We start from the raw sequence: 27,810 nt of genomic DNA, 5'->3' as shown, positions 1-27,810 counted from the left end.
TAAGACATATACTACAATTTGGAAACTAAATTCTTACAGACTTACAGTGTTGTCTCTTTTCCCTGCCCCTGGCCACGAACAATTATAACTTATAAGTAACCTTCAGTGTAATAAAACAAAAAAAATATTCTTGAAAAATCAAATACCTTCGCATCAAATTTGGATGCATCGGGTTTGGATATCATGTTCTATTGAGGCGGCTGTACATATTTCAAAACAAAACAAAATCTATTAAATAACTTATGTAGAATTATAGAAACTGGGCTAAGGTTGAACAAAATGGTGAATGGATATTAGCGTACCGGGGGAAATTTGGTTCATCAGCATTTGTCTCTGGTGCTACAGCCGCTGCTGTTGTTGCTTACTTCCACATACCACCATCCTCACTCGTCATCTCCTACGAAACAGTAGACTCATCGGGATCGGTTTGTGATAGGGTGGGAATTTTACCACAACCTCTCGTTGTTCGAGATCGTGACCACCAAAGCCTTTCTTGCTTTCTTTCGGGCTTGTAGTATAGAGCTATATTTTGAACATTATTACTAAATAAGATAGGATGATTTACTTTTACATGTCTTATAATTTAATAAAACTTTTCAAATAAAACAATAGAACTATCTCAGCTCAACCATTTGTATAGAACTATATTTTGAAGTCAGTTTGAAATAAGACGTATTTATGAAATTGATGAAAGTTAAAAACGAAAATCTTCGGTTTAGCAAGTTAATATCGAGCCGAGTTTATATGTGTTCAAGCCAACTCAAACTTAAATTTTAGGTCATTTAATAAAGGAATTTGATTAATAGTAGAAGTCTATGCGAGCATGTTATCATATAAATAACAATAGAATATATATTTATAATAAAAACTAAAAACTCAAGATCGGTAAGGATTACTTGGCGAAAAGTTGCATGATAAATATTAAATAGCATGGATTAATTGTTCTTTTGCAGGGGTGAAGCAAGTATAGCTCAACTCAACCAACAGGTCAGGTCGGGTCGGGTCAGGTCAGGTCAGCCAACAGGTCAAAACAGTCCGTTTTAAAAGGTTTCCAAATTGTTTTGGGTCAAAACAGGTTCTGTCCAAAATGGAATCGTGAATGAGTCGTGTCAAAATGGGTCATGGGTAGTGCAAACCCATTTGAACCCGTTTTAAGTTAGTGGGTTTTATAAGAATAGCCCGTATTGATCTGTTTTAGAAGACCCAAATTGAGCCATTGTTTAATTTAGCGGACCCAAAAACACCCAAATGAAATTTCATCTTTACCCAAATCAACCCAGTTTCCTTTTTACCCAAACCAAATCCGAAGTGTACACAAATCACTACACACAGAACAAAGAAGCAATACCTTGTGATCGACTTCCTTAACTACACGTGCACTCTTCATCATTAATGCTTGATAAACAAATGCCTAGAAAGACATACCTCCATGATACTCAAACTCAGTTGCCACTTTCTTCAGATTAGCTGATAATGTGGGCTGATATCTGCAAAACAATTATTTCAATATGTATGATTTCAGAAACAATATAATTACAATGATCATCTATATCTTTGAATTAAACAATGAAAAGGGGCGTTTGCATTAAAAAGATACTTTCAGCCACTTTCAACCCATTCGACCCGTTACAATGGCTGCCTTTCAGATTTATTTTGTTCGACCTATTTGAAATAAATACTGGCTTTGAGCCAACATTAAACTCGTTTGTCCCTTTTCACTAACCCTTTATTTGACCCATCTGATGTAAAACCTAACCAAATTAGACCCATTCACATGTAAATGGTCGAACTAACACCTACCGGAAGATCATACGTTTAACTAAAAAAAAACATAGCAAATGTAATAAACCAACTCACCCAATAGATGATGTATTCAGTTCCTTTGTAGAGAGTTTTATTATGTAAGACCCATTCTAGTTTAACATTATTTTATATCATTAAAGTACGCATTTTATATCAAAAATGCGACTCAACAAAAACTTTTACATCAAAATATTCAGATATGTTTAAAACGTTCCAACAACCATGTTATAAGTGTTTACATAGTTCACTTTTGAAAACAAGGTTTAAACTCAAATGCGGAAGCTTCATTTATCGTGTGTTCGGTTCTTGTTAGGCGCTTGACTTCATCCGGATAGCCGATATCATTTACCTGTAATCAAAACCAACACAAACGTTAGTTTTGATAATTATATAACATGTTTCTTCAAGTACTTTAAGCCAAATAAGCGAAACAAACAAAATCTGCAAGTTGTACCCCTGTCATGTGCCGCGACAGGGTTTCCTAATTCTGTCGCGTGCTGCGACTGTAGTCGCGTGTCGCGCCCCAACCATCTTGGTCCTTCGCGTGGCGCGAGGGTCACCATTTTCCAGCAGGTTTGTTTCTGCAACCTGCATTTTTTTGCCCAACTATGTGTTTTTCCTATATTTAACATAAACACGCATAACTTTCAAACTACACATCAGTTTTACGCAAATCTTATTTCGTATTGACCGTAATGCAGTCTCCTATGTAAGCAACACTAAGGTTTGTAACGATGCTGATTTATAAGCTAACGACTTATAAATCTCTTACACAATTATTCGACCCATTTCATAATCTATTAAACGACTTGTTTCTAAATCATTTTAAACCATCATAAAACCTTGGACTACTTGTTAACTCAAAAGTCTTTAACTCTTGAACATAACTTTTATGAATTATGCGACCAATACCCAAGCTATGCGCATAATTCATTTTGACCCGTTTAGGAGATTTAAACATTTAAGTTCAAATCTTGCTCTTCTCTTTCCACACATCACATTTCCACATTAAAATGTCTACTTATACTCCGCCAATTTACGCGTACCTGGCTCCAGTCAAAGTATTGACCCGTTTTAATACATTGCCTTAAGAATTTGCTGATTCATAGCAACGCAAATTCCATAAGCTGTTTTACCCTGTGAGCATCGGACTCGACAAGCAATTGTTAGTCGTTATTCGTCAAATGGTGTTAACATTACCATTTGACCCGTTTCGTTTGAATGACCTGTAGGATCGCGATCTGACCCGAATGAGTCGTTCAGAGGAGTTTTACTTCGTTTCAAATGGTGTTAACATTACCATTTGACCCGTTTCGTCTAAATGACCAAACATTTTGAACTTATATTTGAATGGTATTTATTTACCATTTCATTATTTAACCCATTTCGCCCTTTTTGCCATTAAACATGGTTTTTTTTTTCATTTTATTCGTCCCGACCCGTATCACTTCGTGTCGGAACCCATATTTCGGATATAACCTTGCTCGTGTTTATAATATATAAAGTAAATACGTATCCTAAAAAAAGGTGTAAGCTTTACTTACCTTGCATCCTTGCGAGCTTCATACTTGAACTTGTATCCATTTGACCCGTTCATTTCCAAGCTCCTACCTATTTTTTTTCCATAACTCTTTCCATTCACTAACCGTTTGACCCGTTAGTCAAGTTACTTATACGAACTAGTTCGTAAGTGATTTTGAACACTTTAAGCATGTCACATAAAGTGTTATTTGTTCCTAACAATAAATAGTTCGTGACTAAATCAAGTATACGCAATCATATGTCTTTTCTGGATTAATAATGACATTATTAATGTGCAGCGATTTTCTATACAGCTGCTGTAATTGACCATTATGACCCATTCAAAGTCCGAACTAGATTAACGTGTTCAAAGATGGATCGTAGAAAACTTCAATACCTTCGCAAGCATATAAGGTACACCTTTTAACGAATTTTCTATGATTTTTATAAAATCAGCACAGCAACTATATTTTCATTTTTCAAACAGCTTTCAAGGTTTCTGAACAACAGTTTTAATTCACTTTTTTTGGCCTATTTAACAACCACATTTGTTTCTTATGATTGAAAACAGTAAAAATTTACTCCATAAGCTTTCTGAAAAGGTATAGAACACCCAAATCGGATAAACGGTTGATTTTATATGATTTTTTTAAAATTAGTCAAAATCCATATAAAAAGCTACGGAAATCATGTTGAGGGTCCTTTCAAATTCGACCCAAACCATCAAATGCAACCCATTTCCATGGCTAAAACCCTTATTAAACTCTTGGTAATGGTTAAAAACCTATAACACAATGATTGTAGGCTAAGAGATGTCAAAAACATAATCTATTTCAAGAAGTCATCATATGAATCCTAATTTTACCATCTTCTCAACTTCATCTTTGTCAATTTAAGAACTAGAACTAAAAATAACATATATTCAAGTCCTATTTGGTGATTCTCATACACTATCAGGTTTAATTTCATACAAATCAAAGATTTGTCATAAACCTACTACTCATGAAATCATCAAATCAAGCTCTACATACAAACTAGTAGACAACACGATTCACTTAGGCATTTTAACGAGCACCTTATGGGCATGATTTTTATACCTCTTCTATTTAGTTCATGGCTAATATTTTTAACCAAGTTTCAATCATTAAATCAAACCCTTATGTCTAGCACTCATGAACAATATCAAATCTTGCATCATAACATCAATTTTTCTCAGATTTACCATCACTTTTCAAGTGTTCATCATAATATCATAAAAACCCACTTAACACATATATGGGTAATCATTCAATCTCTAATTTATGACACTAATTCATCAAGTTCTCATCTAGGGTTTGTTCCTAGACTCATACTCATATCAATTTCACTAGAACATTCATCACTCATACCAGAATTTCGTTCTTGCATGTTAATCAAAATTTCAAAATTTCACCAAATAACAAAATTCAACATACCTTGCAATCTCCTAGCTTGGGTGATCACAAAATTTTTAAAAGCCCCAATTTTTAGCTTGTTCTATCTTCGATTTTTGTTGGATTTCTTGTGAGTTTTAGGGCTTTATAAGAGCCCTTTCTTGGCTCCTGTAATCACGACCAAACACACAGATAAGTGTGTGTTTTGGTGTTTCATTTCTTTTAGTTTTAATCATGTTTCACTCTTGGCCCCTTTTAGTCCCTATAGTTTCAAGGATTTATAAAAGGTTTAACTATTTCAAGATTCCTTTATTATTCTAACAACACATAATTACTAACTAGGTTTAATATTCCTAGTTACTTAGTGGGTTCGGGGAAGTCATAACCCGTTTCATTTTAAGTCTCGTTAACTCGGGCCTCTTATGAACTTTATTTCTTTAAAAGCTTTTATTTTCTTTCATCTAATATTAGGTTTATTTATTTAAATCCAAATATTTACCAGGTTAATTTTTACCACAAACGGTATTTTACCTGTTCATTAATATTAACATGGTTTGATTACCAAACCCGTTTTTGGGGTGTTACAAGTCTACCCCCCTTAAAGAGGTTTCGTCCCCGAAACCTTATTTACGTGTTTAATTGTTTTAAACTAAACAAACTTAGTTTCATTTTCAAGGCATTCATTCTTTTCGGTCAATAGTTATCATTCGTATTGACATGTACGTCCTTCATGTGTAAGTCCTTACGAACCGTAACTTTCATCTAATATTTCATATCTTTGTCGCCTATTTGATTGAGTTGTCACTTGACCACTCAGTCGCATTAGTCCGTTGACACGTATACTCCGCGCTTGTCTTATATTGACAAGCGCTTTGTATTGGTCATGACACTATCTTGACTTTGAATTGTTTTACCGGCTAGACTGGTTAGTCACCGTCATTTTACACCCCACCGTTTGGGTATACCATGTTGCCACCATTGGCCTTTGTGTGTTTATGATTTCCTATCTCGTAACTCGCATTACAACATGGTTATATTCTACATCACTTTTTTTTGCGACCGTGATCACATCACGTCATGTTTAAGTTTATAGCGACTTTTCATTATCGGAAATCTTTCTTTCGAATGTATCGTCTTACACCTATCGGTGTTAAGTCGTATATCCTTTAATTTAACCATTTTCTAATTTCTCTCATAATATTCATTTTCGTTAAAACGTTGTTTCTCACTAAAACTGAATTTTAGTTTAACGTTTTCTCTTTAACTTATGTCAATTACTTATATCAAGAAATTGACGACAAGAATTTATTCTCTTCCATTATTATTATTTTACGCGGGAAATCGTAACCAGTTCCCACGCTTTACCCAAGTGACCCGTAGGTTCTTTCACTTAGCCTCGTAGGTTATTTCTATAGGCTTTCACCCCTTTTTATGTTTAGAATCATTTATTTTCGCTTTTGAAATTCATTTAACCTTGACTGTAGTCTAAGGCTAAATTCGTTTTCTTTCGGATTATCTTTCCGACTCTTTGACTTCTTACGTCATTTACACGTCGGTTTGTTCTCCGTTTACCGTTATTCGGTTCACGCCTCTATTTCTTTACAGCTCGTTACCCGGGTTCTTTCATCTTACTGTTTTTAACGCTCCCGTTGTTTGATTTGCGTTTTCCTTTTTATATTTTCCCATAACCCTTTATATAGATTTGTTAATATTTCGCGCTTTTATTTATTAGGTTTGCGCTTACTTACATTATCAAGCGTTATTCTTTATTTAACTCGTTTGACTTGTTTATGTGAAATTTCATCACTTGTGAACGTCAAACTTCATTTGTATTCAACCCGTTCATCCTATAGTTATCAAGTTTTCTGTTTACAAAATTTTGTCATTCTTTAGTCATAACTCACAATCCGAGTCGTTTGACTTTCTATTCCGCGTTCCCGTCTCTTGGTTTACGCATACACTCAAAATCCTATCCACCTATCGGGTATTTTACTGAAGTCATTATCAAAGCAACCGTTCCGGTATGCATTAAGACTTCGTTTTTTTAATTTATTTGGTCGTCTTAGCGAAATTTATTGCTTTTATTCAATCAAGTCCTTTATTCTTTATTTAGTTCGGTTGACTTGTCCATGTGAATTTCATCACTTATGACAGTCAAACTTTATTCCTGTGCCTTAATATTCTCATTAGTCGGTCCGTATTTTCATTTACTTTAATCCTTGTCCCTTCTCTCAGGCTCGTTATTCTAACGTAATACGCTTCCGTCATCTGGTTTGCGTTTACAACTTTACATTTATTATCAAGCATCTTGCTTATTTGATTCATTTGGGTACCTTTTTAGTTCCTCCCATTCACCCCGTCCTTACCACATCGGACATAAATGTGTCCATCATAAGAAGTTCATGGTATCATGTGTTCACTACTTACTTGGCCAGAGTAAGCGATCAACAAATGGTATACATGATCTTTTTATAATTTTCACATCACGCCCTATGTAAGTAACGCCTCTGTTTATTTCTGTATCTTTGATTTCATTTCGTAAAACTTTATTTAAATGCTAAACGACAATCATTAGTTTTACTTGTTTTGCCCTTGAACATATAAAATGTTTTCTTTCTATCAAATTATTATGTAATCACATTCGTTGAAGTGATCTCTACTTTTCTCATTAGTATAATATTGAGAATTATTCACTTGGATAATTACTCCCGTCCAAGTTTCCACATAAACTAACTCTATTATTGTTTCGTGAATAACACATATTTCTACTTAATTTCTCTTGGAAACATCATCCTGGATAGGTATCCTATTCAGGTTTTCCAAGTTTTATCCTACGTATGCAACAGTCAGTCTCTACGTATTTGTTGCATATTAATATTCATGCAATAAATTTAAAACGTGCACCTGGTAATGCTTGCCCTAACGGGCTTTCCTTGCCAATTATCCTTACTTGCTATCGTTACGCGATTTGGGTCCTTGGTGAGCATGCTCTACTTGTCATACTTCGGACCGTTCATCTGTCATATTCGAAATTTGTTAAACTCTCGCCATCTTCAGATGCGAGTGTCCTTCAACTAAAACATTTACAAAGATTAGTAATGTCGATATCAATAATCGCCTGTATTATAATACGAGACTTTCTACAATACGTGTCAACGCACATAATATGGTTAACTATATCAATCATTTAATTGGGGTAACGTGTATTACACGATAACCCTATGTGTTGTTCACAACACTTTAATCATACTAAACCATTAATATACATGTACTTACCGGATTTGCGAACAAGCCTCGAACCGAACACAATTTACTCTTTAAGCATGAGCTCTGATTACCAACTTGTATGACCCATTCTAGTTTAACATTATTTTATATCATTAAAGTATGCATTTTATATCAAAAATGCGACTCAACAAAAAACTTTTACATCAAAATATTCAGACATATTTAAAACGTTCCAACAACCATGTTATAAGTGTTTACATAGTTCACTTTTGAAAACAAGGTTTAAACTCAAATGCGGAAGCTTCATTTATCGTGTGTTCGGTTCTTGTTAGGCGCTTGATCTTCATCCGGATAGCCGATATCATTTACCTGTAATCAAAACCAACACAAACGTTAGTTTTGATAATTATATAACATGTTTCTTCAAGTACTTTAAGCCAAATAAGCGAAACAAACAAAATCTGCAAGTTGTACCCCTGTCGCGTGCCACGACAGGGTTTCCTAATTCTGTCGCGTGCCGCGACCGTGGTCGCGTGTCGCGCCCCAACCATCTTGGTCCTTTGCGTGGCGCGAGGGTCACCATTTTCCAGCAGGTTTGTTTCTGCAACCTGCATTTTTTTGCCCAACTATGTGTTTTTCCTATGTTTAACATAAACATGCATAACTTTCAAACTACACATCAGTTTTACGCAAATCTTGTTTCGTATTGACCGTAATGCAGTCTCCTATGTAATCAACACTAAGGTTTGTAACGATGGTGATTTATAAGCTAACGGCTTATAAATCTCTTATACAATTATTCGACCCGTTTCATAATCTATTAAACGACTCGTTTCTAAATCATTTTAAACCATCATAAAACCTTGGACTACTTGTTAACTCAAAAGTCTTTAACTCTTGAACATAACTTTTATGAATTATGCGACCAATACCCAAGCTATGCGCATAATTCATTTTGACCCGTTTAGGAGATTTAAACATCTAAGTTCAAATCTTGCTCTTCTCTTTCCACACATCACATTTCCACATTAAAATGTCTACTTATACTCTGTCAATTTACGCGTACCTGGCTCTGGTCAAAGTATTGACCCGTTTTAATACATTGCCTTAATAATTTGCTGATTCATAGCAACGCAAATTCCATAAGTCGTTTTACCCTGTGAGCATCGGACTCGACAAGCAATTGTTAGTCGTTATTCGTCAAATGGTGTTAACATTACCATTTGACCCGTTTCGTCTAAATGACCTGTAGGATCGCGATCTGACCCGAATGAGTCGTTCAGAGGAGTTTTACTTTGTTTCAGGTGCGGAATAACAAGAAACGAAGGTAGAAACAGCTTATTCTTCACTTAATCTACTGTTTGTATTGATTTGACAACGATTACAGCTCAATCTTCACACCGGCAGCACTTCGGCATGGAATACAAGGCAATGTTCTATGATTTCGCTCGTGGAACCCTATATATAGTGATCTGATTTCGCCCATATGAACATGTCCGCATAAGCGAAACCCTAACATGTCCAAATAAGCGAAACCCCATGTCTATGACCCTATGAGCGAAATCAGCTCACTAAACACAATACTCTTCCTATTTTCTCGTAAAACGCGCCCTAATCTATACAATGCAATGTAAGACTCGATCCAAGACGAAGTCGACAGATGTAGTGCACCAACAGACTCCCCTTCAGATGTTGACGAGTCGTCCATCGAGTGTTTGACAACTTCATGTCTTTACTCCTTCAGTATTGATCAGTCTCTGGGCTTTTCTCTCTCTCTCTCTCTTCATCAACAGACTCTCCTTTTGACACTATCTGCTAGAATATCTTCAGACTCCCCCTCTCGATTTGCTGGCATTCCATTGTTCTTCAGCAAGATCTGCTTCAGGATCATTGTCTGGCTTTCACAAGTTCAAACTTGTTTCCTGGCTTTAGCTTTCACCACAGAATCGGAACCTGGCTCAAACTACAGAGTCTTCAACTTCCAGAATCGAAACTTGGCTTTCCTCAATCAGAGTCCTCAGGTATCGTAACCTGGCACTCTATCTTCAGGTCCATGATCGAAACCTGGCTATCATCTAGCTTGGATCTCAGGATCGACCTGACACAACTTGACCTGCACATGCTCTACCTCAAAGTAAGCTTTCTAAATTTAACAATTTAATGCACCAACACTCTGAAATAATCAAATGACTCCATCTCATAAATGTATGCACCAATAACAACTCTCCCTCATATTACACACACATGATGAACCACTTGTTGATTTAAAAAACATATTTTGACAATCAAGACACACTCCCCCTCACAACAATGTCATCATGTTTAGCACTCGGAATTTTGAAAATCAGCTTTCCAACATCAGTTGTCGAAAATCTTTTTGACTTTTTCAAAAGTTTATGCTAAAACACACACAAAATATTTTTGGATTTCTGAAAGAAAGTAACTAATACCACTTGAAGAAACAAGAAAATGCAGAAATAAAATATTTACAAACAATATTTTTGTGAGTTCGTGTAAGAGGATCATATCAGTAAATGAGACATGTCACTAACACCGTTAAGCTGCATTACATTTTAAGTTCTAAACAATTCACCTAGATTGTCAGTATATTTTTTCACTTAAATGTTCACACAAAGTTAAACTGATCCGAGATACGGTATTAATGTCTTAAACACTTGAACTTATTCGTGTGTCCTACTACTTGAATATACTCCCGTATCCAGATCCCAATATTCAGTCTTACAGGTGAGTATACCACAACTGATATCTGTTCAAGGGTTAGATGCGAGGGCCGTGAGAGCTCAGGTCGATACTTCCGTATACGCAGAGAGATGACGGCTTCGACTTTTAGTGTGTCCCCTTTAGAGGATCTTTTGGTTACAACAGCAACGACTATCAATTTTATTGTTTCATCAGCATGCTGAGGGCGAAGCTATGTTTCAAGCTTTTGCAAAAAGCATTATCCGGGGACTAGGTTAGTACTTCCATACAGCAGAAGTCCCGGGATAATACCCCAGATATCACTGAGCATAAAGACCTAGTATCTCAGAATAAGGGACCTTTCAAACAAGATTTCAGGGGTTACCTATATATCCAAGAAGTTGTTAACCCACAGAACAAGCAAGTTTGAATTTTTTAGGTTTATATCTCGTCACAATTTACTAAATGTGTAAAAACCTACTGACACATCCGCAGTAAGATTGTTTATCACATTTTTACATTACAAATCTTTAGCATGTTGTGACAGTCTACTGATGTACTATCATTTCCTCTTTTCACAACAAAACTCATTTTTGATTTTATCATGTTTTTGTCTTTTTCAAATTTTTTAATGTTTTTGGATTTTCTGAAATTTTCCTACTCCCCCTAAAATGCAAACACATTTCATAGGAAATTTGAAAACTAACTAAGCTCTTGACCCAATTAAAAAAAAACAAAACTATACAGAAACTTGACAACTGACATCGAATCGCATCAAATCGCCATTCACTAGGCATAAACAATCAGAACTCCCCCTTTCAACAAACCATTTTCTCATTTAGATTTCAAAACACTTAAGTTTGTTTGAATCAAAATGATTTTCCGGAAAATGAGTTTGTTTTTACCACTTGTAGGATTATCATAAGATTCGGGGATATGGTTCATCATCTTGTTTATCAATCAGATATGTAGTAAATCAAGTACAACTTAATGTCCCTGATTTACCATTTGCAATGAAGTAACCTCTGTACCACTTGTAAAAATAACTACTTGAAAGTATAACCAACAAATACCACTTGTAGGAATGAGTCATCTACAAAAACCATTTTACCAACTCAGGATGCCGATTCCTGCTTCACACTTACCATCCTGGAAGCTCCGGCGTAGTCCTTTCAACCTGTAAAATTCAAAATCATTCAAAATTTTTCAAACAAACTTTTTAAACACTAGAAAGATGCCGATTCCTGATCCACGATATAAACTTGGGATCTCCGGTGTAGTCCTAAGACTTCAAGGAAAGCAAACTTCCATCCAAGTCTTTTCAGACTTGATGGCTTTCAATTCTTGCGCAGTGGGGTTGTAAGTTGCCTTTTTAGTTGCATAGAAATCTTTAACCCCCTTTGCTTTCCCATTCAGCATTTTCCCAAAAATTTTCTTTACATTTCCATTAAATGTTTTCTCGACATCAAACTTAGTTTTCTCTGTTAAAACTGATTCGAGATTTCAATTTTTCCAACTTTCTTTTTAACTTCTTCAAATTTCAGTGATGGAAATTCATCATCATTCACTGAAATTTTCATCTCAACCTGTGGCTCTTCTGGCTTTGTGGAAACAGATTCATCACCGACTTTCTCATCAACTTTCTTAACAACCCACACTTGGTTGTCTTTTTCTTTCTTTTTATAAAAATTTGTTAGGATCGGAGGCTGTCATGATTATGCTTGTTTGTAATTATTTGACAAATCAATGGATATAAAACAATGTAAAGTGCAGCGGAAATGAATACAAACTTTATAAACATAATCAAAGAAGAGAATAGTTTGATAAACACATGCTTTCTCATTAAGTTGAATGGTTACAATTAAAATCAAACGATTACAAGCATGCTTACATAACTAAACTCCCCCTCAGCCTGATACCCCAAGGTTGGTTGCACAAGATGAAAGGATTGAATTGAGGAGAAGAACTCCCTCAAAATGATCAAGTGTAACAGTACAGAGTACTGTTACATTTATAGACAATCCAAACCACTGAAGCATCTCAGCTGACGTCACCATGAAAGTGACATCTAACAACCTAACAAACTCTATCTACTGATCTATACAACTACTGCTTTGCTAACTACTGATATTGCATTACATTACATGAGATGAATAAAACTGCTGCTGCATCATTCTACTGCTGTGAACCCAGCAGTACTTGTCATGATCAGCAGTGCTTGACTCAGGGCAGCAGATTGAACAGCAGGGCGTTTAGTCTTCATCAGTCTTTGTGTTGATCAGCAGTTGTAGGTCAGCAGATGTTGATAGAGGCAGTACTTTGGAGCATATCAGATGTTTGAGCCACCTTCAAGGGGAAAGCAAAGTGTAAACTGCTGCGTATTGTGAGTCCACTGATGTGCTCCGGTTTTGGCTTTCATTATCTGTTCCTCTGGTAGGGTTCAATCCCAACAATCTCCCCCCTGGAACAGATAATGCCAAAACCCTTCATTATTCTGGACCTTTATTCCTCATCAGAAGTTCCTTAGCTTGTTCTTTAAACTCTTCTTCAAAATTCTTGGAACTTAGGTCATCTTCATCCCTACACAGTGTAAGTTCAAGGAGATCCTGCAAATCTTCAAGACTCAGGCCAAGAGCTTCTTTCCTTGAGATGTACTTCACTTCACCATTGGTTCTGACCAGAGTCAATACGTGGGTCTTTTGATCAGATATCCACTTTAGTATTTTTAAACCTAATGGGTTTCTTGGGAGAGATTTATTCTTTGATGAGTTTGGAGATGATGGCCTTGTGAAAACTTGCAGACTTTCAGACATTCTTCTGAAGGCCATCTCAATGACATTGTTAGCTGCAGCTATGTCTTCTGCAGTCTCTTTTTCGATCAGCTCTTGCCTTTCAAAGTCTGTCATGCCTGTCGAAGTGTTTGGTGATGCAGGTTTGGTTAATACCTTCTTAAAAAGGTTCTGAAGTTTTGTTGAGTTCTCTTCTTTTAGTCCCATTTTCATGATGGCATCATTGAAGTACTCGGCTTCCTTTTCTTTGACCTCTTCCTCAGACAGTTGTTTTCCTTTTTCTTGGTTTGACATAAGAGTAGGATTATCTGCTGATTTGAACAGTGTTTTGAGGCTTTCAATTTGCTGTTCAAGCTTCATCATTTGTTCACATTTCTTTGAAGCACCTGAAACAGTTATCTGTCTTTTCTTTAGCCTTTCATAGGCTTCATTAGTCTGCTGCTTTGACCATTTTGATATGGCTTCAGCAGTATCCATTTTTGCATCCACCAGCTCCTTTTTCTTTCCTTTATACTCAGCAGTTAGGTCAGCAATGAGCTTTTTGTATTTGCTCCAGTTTAGAGCATTCTTCTTCTTTGTAGGATCATTCTTGATTTTTTCAATCCTTTCTGCCTCATGCTTTAAAGCAACTATTGGCCATTCTTCAAACTGTTTTTCTTCAGCAGGATAGAATTTATCTTTCATGATGTAGGCTAGATATTGTTTTCTTAACTTTTTTCGTTGATCAGCCTTTTCTTTGTTTAGTTCTTGTGCAAACTCTTCTATCTGCTTTACTTTTGTGAGGAAGAAATCCAGTCTTTTAGCAATGCCTTCGTCACTTAAACCTTCACTTTCACTCTCAACTTTAGCTCTTATTTTAGCTTGCCTTGCCTTGATCTTGAGGTAATCATCCATATCCTCTGGTGCCATGTAGCCTATGAGTGAGGAGAATCTTCTTTTTGAAGGATCTTCTTCTGTATAGAATTGCCTCATCTCATTTTTGATAGCTTCAAGTTCCAGTGGATATTTTGCAGCATTAGGATCATGTATGCCCTCATCGGCAGAGATTGGCTTTCTTTTTCTGTTGAAGAGCGTTGGTTGTGATGTAGAAAAGGTGAGAGCAGTGGTGGATGGTTGACTAACACCATAGACTACTGTTGCTGGAATGAAACGAAGCTTTGGAACAGAATTATGCTTGTTGAAACAACTGGTGCCTCAACCGCTGTTGTCATTACAACTACTGATGCATCAGCAGATGTCTTCTGCTTTTGAGCAGGGGTTGTGATGGCAGTTGTTTGAGTGGTGATGAGTGGCTGACTAACAGTAGTTGGAACAACTGGTGTTTCAATCACTGTTGTCATTACAACATATGTTATAACATCTGCTGTCTTCTGCTTTTTGGCAGGAGGTGATGATGGGTTGGCTGTTTTTGATGGTGATGGTGGTTTTGGTGCTGTAGACACAGATGGTGGTGGAGCAGTGGTTGTGGTGGTGTGTGGTGATGTGGTGTGTGTTGATACTGCAGTTTTGGTTTGACTATTTTCTAGCTCAACATACATACCATCATCAATTCCCTTTTTCTTTCACTTGATCTTCTCCCCCTTTTTTGCATTATCTGGGAAGGGTTCATTCATGAAAAGAACAGTGGAGGGAACCTTTCCAGAGGCACTTTGAATGTGAGCCTTTATAGCTTTAATATCTGCCTGAGTATCCTTGAATCTTGATTCCACCATATTTGTCAGCTTTTGAACATGTATGGCATGCTGCTGGTCTGCCATCTGTTTTTGTCGTTCCAGCAGTGGTTGGAATAGGTTCCATAACTCATTTGCAGCAGGTGCCTGTTGAGCAGGTGCTTGAGCAGGAGGAGCAGTGGATTGGGCTTTTTGAGCTTTTAACAGTTGCTGCACCATATCTTTTATTTCAGCAACAGAGGTTTCAAGGTTTTCGACCCTGCCCGTCAATTCCTGATATTTTGAATCATCACCTGAATTAACAGGATCATCTGAATCCCCACCAGCAGTGGTTTTACCAATGTATGACTTAGGAACAGAGTCCCAAAAGTCAGCCATTGATGCCCCTTGTTCTTGGTACTAGGGACTTCTTTCTTCAGCACTTGATAACCTTTTGATGTTGCCAGTAGTTAAAACAAACTCACTGGTGGTTCTCAGTGGTGCTATTGAAGAAATTTCCTTCAAGGGAGTCTTATGTATGTAACCACTGTCCAAATGCAAACCTGTGAGTCCAACATTTGTAGTGGCTGCTCCACTTGAACTACTGACAGGAATTACTTGTAATTCCTGCAGTGTAACCTCCTCAGTTGTTGCTGGGTTAACAGAGATATCAACACCAGACCTAGTCACTTGTGGGAGTATACTCTCAGTGATAGGTGTTTGAGAGGAACTGGTTTGTGTCTGAGTAATATCAACTGTATACAACCAAGGTATCATTGATTGTGGTAATATGGAGGGTGAGGGTGTAGGAGTTGAAAGAGACATGTCCTTGGGATTAGGACTGTGGAAGATGGATCCGAGCGGGTCCAAAGCTTCATATTGTAGGGTCCCTATGTGTACAACCTGATCCTTTTGTGAGGATGCAGGAGGAGTTTTAGGCAATGGTTGAGATCTTTCTTCCATCTGCTGTGAGGAAGTAGCAGCAGTGGTTTTTGGTGACTTTTGTGCTGTCGCTGGCATTGACTCTGGGATCTCATCTTCCGGAGGTGCCTTTGGTTTGGGTTTGGTGGGCTTTCTGGATGTTTTCTTTTTGGTTCTTTTTGTGGTGGCAGGTGTGGGTTTCAAAACACTGGGTGTGCTGCTTTGATCACCTGGAGCAGTGGGCTCAGCAGCAGATACCTGAGGAGCAGTTTCATCTGCTAAATTCTGCTCAGGCACCTCTGCTTTTGTTTTTATTGGTGCCAACATTCTAGAGAATGTTTCAGGTGTTAAACAGTTTATTTTAAAAGAAGCACCTTGTTTGGGCAAATCTGCATCTTTCTCTACAAATTTTTGTTCAAAATAGTAGCTTAAAAATCTTGGAAAGAGCAGAAATGTCTTATTATCAACGTTTTTTTACTAAATCATCAAATATTTCCTGGGAGTAATTAAAGTTTTCATTGTTTAAAATTGCATACCCCAGGCATTGAATTTTTGTAGGTATTTCATTAAAAGACGTTGTTTTATTAGAAACACACATTAACAGTGTGTGAAATAAAAATCTGGGTGCAGAAGGAAAATAACCCTTTTGTAAGGTATCCCTTTTTGGTTGCTCTGCATAGCCCCTGTTCATGAAATCCTTTTTCAACTCGGTTTTAGAAAATGAGGTTTTACCTTTCAAGTCATCGAGTTTGAAGACTTCAGAAATAGATTGTGGAGAGATTTGAACCTTCTTACCCTGTATCGAGGACTTGATGGCTGTGATGATGTCTCCTTGTTTTTCAAGGGTGGCATTTTTCTAGAACTCTCTCTGGGTTTGAAGATAAATGGGAGCGTCTGCCATTAACAAAGTTTTATACTTTGATGCAGATAGGGTATCAATGATGGAGTCGAAGGTGTTGTCAGTTGTGGGTTTTGTGAGTATACCCACATAATTGTGAGGGTCTTTGTAACGGATTTCTGTGGTTTCTACGGCCATTTGAGTGGCGTCTGTTGGGGTGGAGGAAGAAGATGGTTTTGATTTTGACTTCGATTTTGGTTTCGTCATTTTTTATGAAGAAGATCGAAGAAAGTTTTTGTGAAGAAGAGTGGGAAACTGCTTTGAGAAGAGAATTTTTGGAATTCAATTCGACAGTGTGAGCCCCTGTTTGGGTTTAATCAGTGTTTTATTTTAGGGAAAAAGTGAATGCTGATGTGGCAGCGGTTATAATGATCTGACGGCTAAAAGCTGACCACGTGCCAACCCCTGATGAAAGAGTAAATAATGGAGGACAGTTGTTTTGGGGGGCCGCTGATGAAAAAAATATCAGTGGTTACAACAGTAATAAATGATGCAGTGGGTGATTTTTACCATCAGTGGAAGTGGATGGCATATCAGTGGATACAACACTGATTTTGAACATCAGTGCTTATCAAAGGAAACTGAGAACAAGGGTTGACTTTTAGCCGTGGACAGATATTAGGGAGCAGATGTTAAGGCACGACAGCAGTTAAGGGAGAACAGTGGTAGAAAAATGAGGACTATTTGTACAACAACTGCTAGTGCAGCAATGGTTTAACTTTTGACAAATAATGTTAGCATCTGCTTGTTCAGATGTAGGAATTGATTTTGGCTTGTGTGAGCACAATATCATGTCCAACATCTGTTTAGCTTCAGGAATGTTATGCTTAACAAAATATATTTTAGATGTAAATTATCAAGTTTAAATTGCCAGCAATTATCTCAGAAATCTTTGTTCAAGGTTTTGCCACATGTTCAGTATCTCTGACAGTGGTTTAGCATCCCAGAGATGAAGACTTTTCTACTAAGGCTACTCATTTTATGTCTAATTATTTGAATTAGAACATGAGTATCTTAGTATTTCAAAATTATTTTACAATCAATTTTTGATTAGTGATAAACTAACTTGAGCTTGACATGACCTTGACATGTGTATCATTTCCTTTTGATTAGTTTTAGGAACAGTAATTTCTCACAAAAATAAGGAAATTACATCCTGACCAGAGATGAACATTTTACTATCAAAAATGAGTAAAGGTCCAAAATATATTATTCAAAGAAAATGAAGTAATATATCCGGTTTTATTTGAGAAAAACACCTTAAGAAATAGTTAAAGGATGTTTTGAAAATAACATCAAAAGGATCTGACAGCTTTTCAAGTAAGAACATGATCATATCATTCTCAAGTTACTTTGACCATTGTTTAGGGTCATTTTCTTGACAATTGATTGTAAATTCTCCTTTTAAGGACAATTACTGGAGATGCCATTGTTACCTGAACGATTCCTGTATTTGATGAAAGCACACAGTTGCATGATGACCACTGTTTTCCTAACTTTGACCTCATAAGTGTTTTATGCTTATACTCTTTTTCTTTTGGCTTCAAGAGTTTTGAGATAAGCACACTTTTGAGTTTTGTTCATCTTCTTTCTTCCCTTTTTACCCTTCCCATTCATAAGTAATAAATTACTTACTGGGAGGTTTTTATGAAAGAATCCTCAATCCAAAATCATTTTCAGCAATGTTTTGAGAGATCTGGCTACATTTGTACATGCTTTATTATCAGTTCTCACATTACATATGATTTGGACAGTTTTGACCCCAGATTTTCTTCATGTGTTTTAACAGAGTTGATTTGGTCCTTTTGAGGATTCTCAACCTGCCTTTTAACACATAAGATTTCATGACTAAAGTTTTATTTCCCCCTTTCTAAGTTAGCAAAACACTAGTGTTTATTATGAACATAGGTTTTGTTAATCTGAGGTTCATACTTTAGCATAAAACATGATGAAATCATCACAAATTTCATAACAATAGTTGAAATCAATTTTGAATGAAGATATATCATAGTTACCAGATAAGTTTCCAGATCTGGACACTGTGAGCGATTTGTGCATGACATCACTTGTTGTTTGAAATTTGTGAATCTTATGACATCTTGGTTGTTTTATAGAGAATCAGATTCATCATTTTGAACATGATTTCACTTGCTCTGTTTTTCAACTAAATACAATCAACCTTAGTATCAATGAATTTTGAGCTGAACTGTTATGTCAAATTGATTGTTAGATCGAATTTGACTGTCCAAGCTCTGATACCAATTGTTAGGATCGGAGGCTGTCATGATTATGCTTGTTTGTAATAATTTGACAAATCAATGGATATAAAACAATGTAAAGTGCAGCGGAAATGAATACAAACTTTATAAACATAATCAAAGAAGTGAATAGTTTGATAAACACATGATTTCTCATTAAGTTGAATGATTACAATTAAAATCAAAAGATTACAAGCATGCTTACATAACTAAACTCCCCCTCAACCTGATACCCCAAGGTTGGTTGCACAAGATGAAATGATTGAATTAAGGAGAAGAACTCACTCAAAACGATCAAGTGTACAGTACAAAGTACTGTTACATTTATAGACAATCCAAACCACTGAAGCATCTCAGCTGACATCACCATGAAAGTGACATCTAACAACCTAACAAACTCTATCTACTGATCTATACAACTACTGCTTTGCTAACTACTGATATTGCATTACATTACATGAGATGAATAAAACTGTTGCTGCATCATTCTACTGCTGTGAACCTAGCAGTACTTGTCATGATCAGCAGTGCTTGATCAGGGCAGCAGATTGAACATCAGGGCTTTTAGTCTTCACCAGTCTTTGTGTTGATCAGCTGTTGTAGGTCAGCAGATGTTGATAGAGGCAGTACTTTGGATCATATCAGATGTTTGAGCCACCTTCAAGGGGAAAGCAAAGTGTAAACTGCTGCTTATTGTGAGTCCACTGATGTGCTCTGGTTTTGCCTTTCATTATCTGTTCCTCTGGTAGGGTTCAATCCAAACAAAATTCTTCTTCGAACACTCACCAATCTCATAAGTTGAGTTTTCAAAAATTTTAAATTTTTCGATTGGTGGTTCAACATCATCAACCTTTTCTTTCAATTTCTTAGAAACTCCCTGTTTTGGTTTGGCATTTTTCGAACAGTTCCATGCAATGTGACCAGTTTCATTGCATTTGTAACAGGTTCGAGTTTCCTTTGGATGAGGCATTGCAGTTCCATTCTTCCTTTTTTCAGCAAGAAACTCCTGGTTTGACTGTCTCCAGAACGGTTTCTTCTGTTCCTCTTCTGCACTTCCACCTGACACAAATTCTGTTGTTTTAGAATTTTTCATATTTTTATGATTTTCTGATGGAATAAAACCTAAACCTTTCTTTTTGTAGGTACGATTTTGGTTAGGTTTCTTTTGAAGACTAGAACCAGAATTGTAACCCTTTTTCTTGTTTAGACGTTGTTGAACTCTTGAAGTGTATTTTTTTAGGTTTTTCAATAAGATTTAAATCTTTTATTTCAGAAATATTAATTTCTGTCATTTTGAAAACCTTTTTAATCATGTCAAAATGAACACTTCTTATTGGAAATTCTTTGTCATAGTATAATTTGTCCGAATCATTTAAAGTGTATGCTACTTCAAATGTTTCATCATCCAAATTTGCTTTTGATAACAAAAATTCTTTACTATAAGACCGTTTGACCGACGACTTTGGACTGTTGACTGACGAATTTGACCCTCCAGACTCAGACTTTGACTCGGACTCCTCATCAGTATCCAACACCTGATCGACCACCTTTTTGATTAACTCAGACTCATGATCAGTTTCAGACGAGGTAAACGTGACGTCAATGTTTTCTGGTAATACGTCAGTTGTGTCGGTTTTTAGCTTTATATTGACTGCTTTTTCAAGTTGCTCCTCGTTTGGTTTTCTAGGAGAATACCCTTCCCAAATTGGAGGCGGACACTTGTTATAGCTAACAGTCGGTTTCTTACCACAATCTTTCTTCTTTGGCTTCTCATCTTGAAAAGCTTCCATACCTGCAACAGTTGGGTAAATACGATCAATGAGATAATCAGAACTAGAATAACTTTGTAGTAAACGTCTAATTCTCTCATTCTCAATCTTCTCTGTCTCCAACTCTTGCTTTCACTTAGCACTTTCTTCGATGTAGAAATTTATAGCCTTTTGTTTTGTCATCATGACTGCATTCATCATCGTTAGTGCTTGTTCTCTCTCAGAATTTGTCTTTTGGAGACTAGTTACTGTTTTATTCAAGACATCATAAGACTCTTTCACATAGTTGAGGTTGAACAGCAACTGCTCCTTCTTCCTCTCATACTCAGCAATTATCTCATTCTTTGTTGCACATTCCTTGCATGCTTCCAAACACTTCGTGCAAGGTTTGATAACTTCAACAATCTTTTCAACTTCGATTGTTTTCACAACTTCAACCACCTTTTCTTCTTCTTTCACCTTTTCTTCTACCTTCACTTGCTCAGTCTCAACTATCTTCTCAGCAACACTTTCAACGTTATCATTCTGAACAACAGCTTCAGTATTCCTTTGTTGTTGTTCTTTTGCAACTCTTTTCTCCTTCAGTTTCTTCAAGCGATCTGCAAAATAGAAATGAAAACTTTTAGGAGAAAGATGAGTTTTAGCAACATTAATGTGCTTTTCTTCCTCATCATCACTGCTGCTATCATCTGAAGGTGACTGATCGAACTGTGCAGATTTTTCAGAACTAGCATCTGATACACCAGAATCAGATGGTGTTTGATCAAATACAACTTCTTTTACTGAGCTAACATCATTATGTACACTCTCTTCTGAACTCTGTGAACCTTCATCAGCACTTTCTGAGTTTTCATCAGATGCAACAGACTGTTCTTCCTCACTTTTCACTGTCTCGCCAATAGACTTCATCCATGTGGCAAACATGTCTGGTTCTCTAACAATCTTAGCGATGAAAGCTTTGAAATACCCCTTTTCGTCAACAAACATATCCCAGCTGAAGCCTTCAGGTAGTCTTTCATCATCTTGATCGACTATGCATGCTTTGCTTTCAGGTGATATGTAGTTGCTCCAGTTAAAGTCTACCAAACACGCTCTCTTTGAATCCTCAATCTTTCTACCATGAGCCGTCTATGAATCTTGTGATTGACCAACTTGCTGATAAATGGCTTTCCGGTAGTAATCGTCTTTTCCGAACGGATTCTGAGCACCACTAGCTGCTTCCCTGTTCTTGCATTCCCGTTTGAAATGGCCTTTCTCCCTGCATCGAAAACAAGTAACTTTAGATTTATCAAAACCTAAAGTAGATACATGAGCATCAAGAAAGTCATTTCTCCCGGTAATTGTCTTGAACTTTTCAGCACGTCTAAGAACACTAGCAAGACACCATTTGATATCCATCAGTTCCATCTCTTTGGCGTCTATTTGATCGTAATCCTCTTTTGTAAGCATAGGATTTCCGATCCGACCAGCCACTAGACCCTCATAAGATAACAACACAGAACCAAGTAGAGCCATGTGGTCTTTAGCAGTTTCTTCCGAAAAACTTTGACCCTCTGGAAGATTTAAAGCGATGTTGCACTGAATCACATAACCATTTCCTGTCTTTGTGCTCTGAGACTGAAAGCTTGTATTTGACTCTTTAGGATTGACACTCGGAAATGATGAGAATCCACTGCTGTTTTTGTTTGAACTCTGATCAGCTTTTTTTGATGAATCCCCAGCACTAAATGCAGTCTGGATTTTCGGACTTTTCTCAGATTCTGGAACTGGAATACTACCTTTATAATACATCTTTACATCCTGTTGACCACTCGGACTGTTCATCCTCGCGATCTTTTGCTGTTCCAAATCCTGACTCTCGATCTTTTCGATAAACTGAGATATAGTCAACCCATCATAAACACCCGTATTTTTCAGAATCATCAAATACGTTCCCCACTCTTTCTGCGGTAACGCATCGGCTAGCTTGTCTACCCATTCTTCACGATCTTTGGTAATACTCAACATCAACATTGATCGCACTAAGTGGCAGTAGCGTTCAATCAGCTTCTTTGTATCCTCTCCCGGTAAGCTACTGAACAGATCAAACTCTTTCTTTAGCAGCGCCTTCTTGCTTTTAATCATATTCTCGCTACCCTCAAACTTGACTTTAAGTGCATCCCAGATTGATTTTGCAGTTTTGTCATGCTGAAGCAATATGAATATATCTTCTTTGATTGCTTGCTGAAGCAGACTGATCATCATTTTCTCAGCTTTGTACATAACCCGTTCTTGATCCGTGAACTCTGATAACTCTTTGAGAACCTGCAAATCTGTTCGAGGCAACACATATTTCTTCAATATACATTCCCAAGACCTAAGATGGTTTGCCTGGATCTAGTTCTCGAATCTGTCTTTCCACCCGTAGTATTCTTCGATACTCATCAATTTCGGGGGCTTTTGGGTGGTTCCCGTCTCATTTTCCAAACTCATAGCTTGAACAATGGCAGTTGGACCAGACGGTGTTGCAAATGCGTTATAGAACTCAGTATCCATGATGAATTAGCACGTTTTTCAAGATCAGTGACAAATAAGTGAAATCAGGTATACTGGGTGTCCTTTTGAGTGAAATCTGATAGTCCTTATGAGCGAAACCTCAAACAATGTGTCACAAAAGCGAAATCACAAGGTATGTATGTCACAAAAGCGAAATCACAAGGTATGGGTGTCACAAAAGCGAAATCAGAGGTAACTTTGAGCGAAATCAGGGTTTTGGGTGACCCTATAAGCGAAATCAGGTGTCCATATGAGCGAAATTACTGAATGTCCGTATGAGCGAAATCCAATCGGAAGGTAATTTGGTCCATTTTTAGTCCGAATTTCAGTGTCAAACTTTCCAGGGTTTGTTAATGTCCAATTGTCTATGATCTGTGAAATTTTGAGCGAATTTTGACCGGTAAAACTTTCTGAACTAATAAAAGAAGGTGTAGAAGTAAGAAGTCTCGATGAAATCCAGCTAATCTCTGCAGAACTCCTCCTCCTGAGCTCTGATACCACTTGTAGGATCGCGATCTGACATGAATGAGTCGTTCAGAGGAGTTTTACTTCGTTTCAGGTGCGGAATAACAAGAACCGAAGGTAGAAACAGCTTATTCTTCACTTAATCTACTGTTTGTATTGATTTGACAACGATTACAGCTCAATCTTCACACCGCAGCACTTCGGCATGGAATACAAGGCAATGCTCTGTGATTTCGCTCATGGAACCCTATATATAGTGATCTGATTTCGCCCATATGAACATGTCCACATAAGCGAAACCCTAACATGTCCAAATAAGCGAAGCCCCATGTCTATGACCCTATGAGCGAAATCAACTCACTAAACACAATACTCTTCCTATTTTCTCGTAAAACGCGCCCTAATCTATACAATGCAATGTAAGACTCGATCCAAGACGAAGTCGACAGATGTAGTGCACCAACATGACCAAACATTTTGCACTTATATTTGAATGGTATTTATTTACCATTTCATTATTTAACCCATTTCGCCCCTTTTTGCCATTAAACATGTTTTTTTTTTCATTTTATTCGTCCCGACCCGTATCACTTCGTGTCGGAACCCATATTTCGGATATAACCTTGCTCGTGTTTATAATATATAAAGTAAATACGTATCCTAAAAAAAAGGTGTAAGCTTTACTTACCTTGCATCCTTGCGAGCTTCATACTTGAACTTGTATCCATTTGACCCGTTCATTTCCAAGCTCCTACCTAGCTTGTCAGAGTCAAACTACTATATCATATCCACAAGATGGTTAGATTAGTCAACATTAACATGACCACCACACCTTATGGATGCACACACTTATTCATCAAAGTATGCTATTTATCCAACAACTATTTTTTTTTCCATAACTCTTTCCATTCACTAACCGTTTGACCCGTTAGTCAAGTTACTTATACGAACTAGTTCGTAAGTGATTTTGAACACTTTAAGCATGTCACATAAAGTGTTATTTGTTACTAACAATAAATAGTTCGTGACTAAATCAAGTATACGCAATCATATGTCTTTTCTGGATTAATAATGACATTATTAATGTGCAGCGATTTTCTATACAGCTGCTGTAATTGACCATTATGACCCATTCAAAGTCCGAACTAGATTAACATGTTCAAAGATGGATCGTGGAAAACTTCAATACCTTCGCAAGCATATAAGGTACACCTTCTAACGAATTTTCTATGATTTTATATGATTTTTATAAAATCAGCACATCAACTATATTTTCATTTTTCAAACAACTTTCAAGGTTTCTGAACAGCAGTTTTAATTCACTTTTTTGGCCTATTTAACAACCGCATTTGTTTCTTATGATTGAAAACAATAAAAATTTACTCCATAAGCTTTCCGAAAAGGTATAGAACACCCAAATCGATAAACGGTTGATTTTATACGATTTTTTTAAGATTAGTCAAAATCCATATAAAAAGCTACGTAAATCATGTTTAGGGTCCTTTCAAATTCGATCCAAACCATCAAATGCAACCCATTTCCATGGCTAAAACCCTTATTAAACTCTTGGTAATGGTTAAAAACCTATAACACAATGATGGTAGGCTAAGAGATGTCAAAAACATCATCTATTTCAAGAAGTCATCATATGAATCCTAATTTTACCATCTTCTCAACTTCATCTTTGTCAATTTAAGAAGTAGAACTAAAAATAACATATATTCAAGTCCTATTTGGTGATTCTCATACACCATCCGGTTTAATTTCATACAAATCAAAGATTTGTCATAAACCCACTACTCATGAAATCATCAAATCAAGCTCTACATACAAACTAGTAGACAACACGATTCACTTGGGCATTTTAACGAGCACCTTATGGGCATGATTTTTATACCTCTTCTATTTAGTTCATGGCTAATATTTTTAACCAAGTTTCAATCATTAAATCAAACCCTTATGTCTAGCACTCAAGAAGAATATCAAATCTTGCATCATAACATCAATTTTTCTCAGATTTACCATCACTTTTCAAGTGTTCATCATAATATCATAAAAACCCACTTAACACATATATGGGTAATCATTCAATCTCTAATTTATGACACTAATTCATCAAGTTCTCATCTAGGGTTTGTTCCTAGACTCGTACTCATATCAGTTTCACTACAACATTTATCATTCATACCAGAATTTCGTTCTTGCATGTTAATCAAAATTTCAAAATTTCACCAAATAACAAAATTCAACATACCTTGCAATCTCCTAGCTTGGGTGATCACAAATTTATTAAAAGCCCCAATTTTTAGCTTGTTCTATCTTCGATTTTTGTTGGATTTCTTGTGAGTTTTAGGGCTTTATAAGAGTCCTTTTCTTGGCTCCTGTAAATCACGACCAAACACACACATAAGTGTGTGTTTTGGTGTTCCATTTCTTTTAATTTTAATCATGTTTCACTCTTGGCCCCTTTTAGTCCCTATAGTTTCAAGGATTTATAAAAGGTTTAACTATTTCAAGATTCCTTTATTATTCTAACAACACATAACTAACTAGGTTTAATATTCCTAGTTACTTAGTGGGTTCGGGGAAGTCATAACCCGTTTCATTTTAAGTCTCGTTAACTCGGGCCTCTTATGAACTTTATTTCTTTAAAAGCTTTTATTTTCTTTCATCTAATATTAGGTTTATTTATTTAAATCCTAATATTTACCAGGTTAATTTTTACCACAAACGGTATTTTACCCGTTCATTAATATTAACATGGTTTGATTACCAAACCCGTTTTTGGGGTGTTACATATTATAATCACTGAAACATGCCTTGTGGTTTCTAGACTGCATAAGCAAAAACTCAGTTACCATGTATTCAACAACTATAAAACTATAATAAATGGTAATGGTGTAAGAGATTAACTGAGTTGACTCACCTTTTTAACCCGTATCTCAAACCACCTGTTTCACCATTACCTAACCCGCACTATTTTCCAGTCTTTACTTTTTTCAAGAGATTCCAAAAGTTTGAAAGTTTTTCTTTTAAACTACCTGTTTGACCCAAATTAATTTTGCTCCAAACTCATGTTTACCCGATCTTAATTAATAAGTTTTTTAAATGAACTGAACTCATTTTGCTCTGAGCCCGTCTTAACCCAAACTCATTTTAATCCTAAACCATATTGACCTGAACTCATTCTGACCCAAAGTCACTTTAATAGGTGACCCACACCTGCCCGACCCGCCCAGTTTGTTAGTTGGTTCAAAAAGTTTCCTTAAAAGCTACGTGCCAAGTAAATCTTTATCATGTGCAAAGTTAAGTCGTATACATGAATCCCTCAATTGTTTGCTGTATAAATAAAACCTTTCAAATAAAACAATAGAATGATCTCAGCTCAACCATTTGTATAGAACTATATTTTGAAGTCAGTTTGAAATAAGACGTATTTATGAAATTGATGAAAGTTAAAAACGAAAATCTTCGGTTTAGCAAGTTAATGTCGAGCTGAGTTTATATGTGTTCAAGCCAACTAAAACTTTAATTTGAGCTCATTTAATAAAGGAATTTGATTAATAGGAGAAGTCTATGCGAGCATGTAATCATATAAATAACAATAGAATATATATTTATAATAAAAACTAAAAACTCAAGATCAGTAAGGATTACTTGGCGAAAATCATATTGACCTTTATAAGTTATTTCTTCTTCAGGGTTGTTCAACTCATAATGCCAACCCTCTTATTGAAAAGTCTGAATGTCCTCCACACATTTGGGAAAGAAAACAACATCCAGATATACATCTACCAAATTATAAAAATCCTACACAACAAAAAAAATACTTTATGAAACCAGATATGATAGAACATAAACT

The 27,810-nt window shown here is 36.3% G+C and overlaps 2 long non-coding RNA genes across 4 annotated transcripts; both read right to left on the bottom strand.

The window, feature by feature from the left end:
* Positions 1–1,970: 1,970 nt before the first annotated feature.
* On the bottom strand, positions 1,971–4,917 carry LOC110865752. Of its 3 annotated transcripts, none has more exons than XR_004861040.1 (4): positions 4,779–4,917; positions 3,348–3,444; positions 2,258–2,391; positions 1,971–2,152 (listed from the first exon to the last, which is right to left on the bottom strand). It is a non-coding gene; the product is annotated as an uncharacterized LOC110865752 (long non-coding RNA). The 3 variants fall into 3 exon arrangements; XR_002550942.2 differs by having other exon boundaries at positions 3,348–3,414; positions 4,779–4,911; XR_004861039.1 differs by having other exon boundaries at positions 3,348–4,911.
* A 3,265-nt stretch (positions 4,918–8,182) lies between these two features.
* Positions 8,183–26,305, bottom strand: LOC110865751. The gene is made up of 3 exons (XR_002550941.2): positions 26,203–26,305; positions 24,637–24,722; positions 8,183–8,333 (listed from the first exon to the last, which is right to left on the bottom strand). It is a non-coding gene; the product is annotated as an uncharacterized LOC110865751 (long non-coding RNA).
* Positions 26,306–27,810: the final 1,505 nt, after the last annotated feature.

This window comes from Helianthus annuus, chromosome 6 (genome assembly GCF_002127325.2).
Source record: "Helianthus annuus cultivar XRQ/B chromosome 6, HanXRQr2.0-SUNRISE, whole genome shotgun sequence".
Taxonomy (NCBI): domain Eukaryota; kingdom Viridiplantae; phylum Streptophyta; class Magnoliopsida; order Asterales; family Asteraceae; genus Helianthus; species Helianthus annuus.
This window is presented reverse-complemented; position numbering and strand designations above follow the sequence as displayed.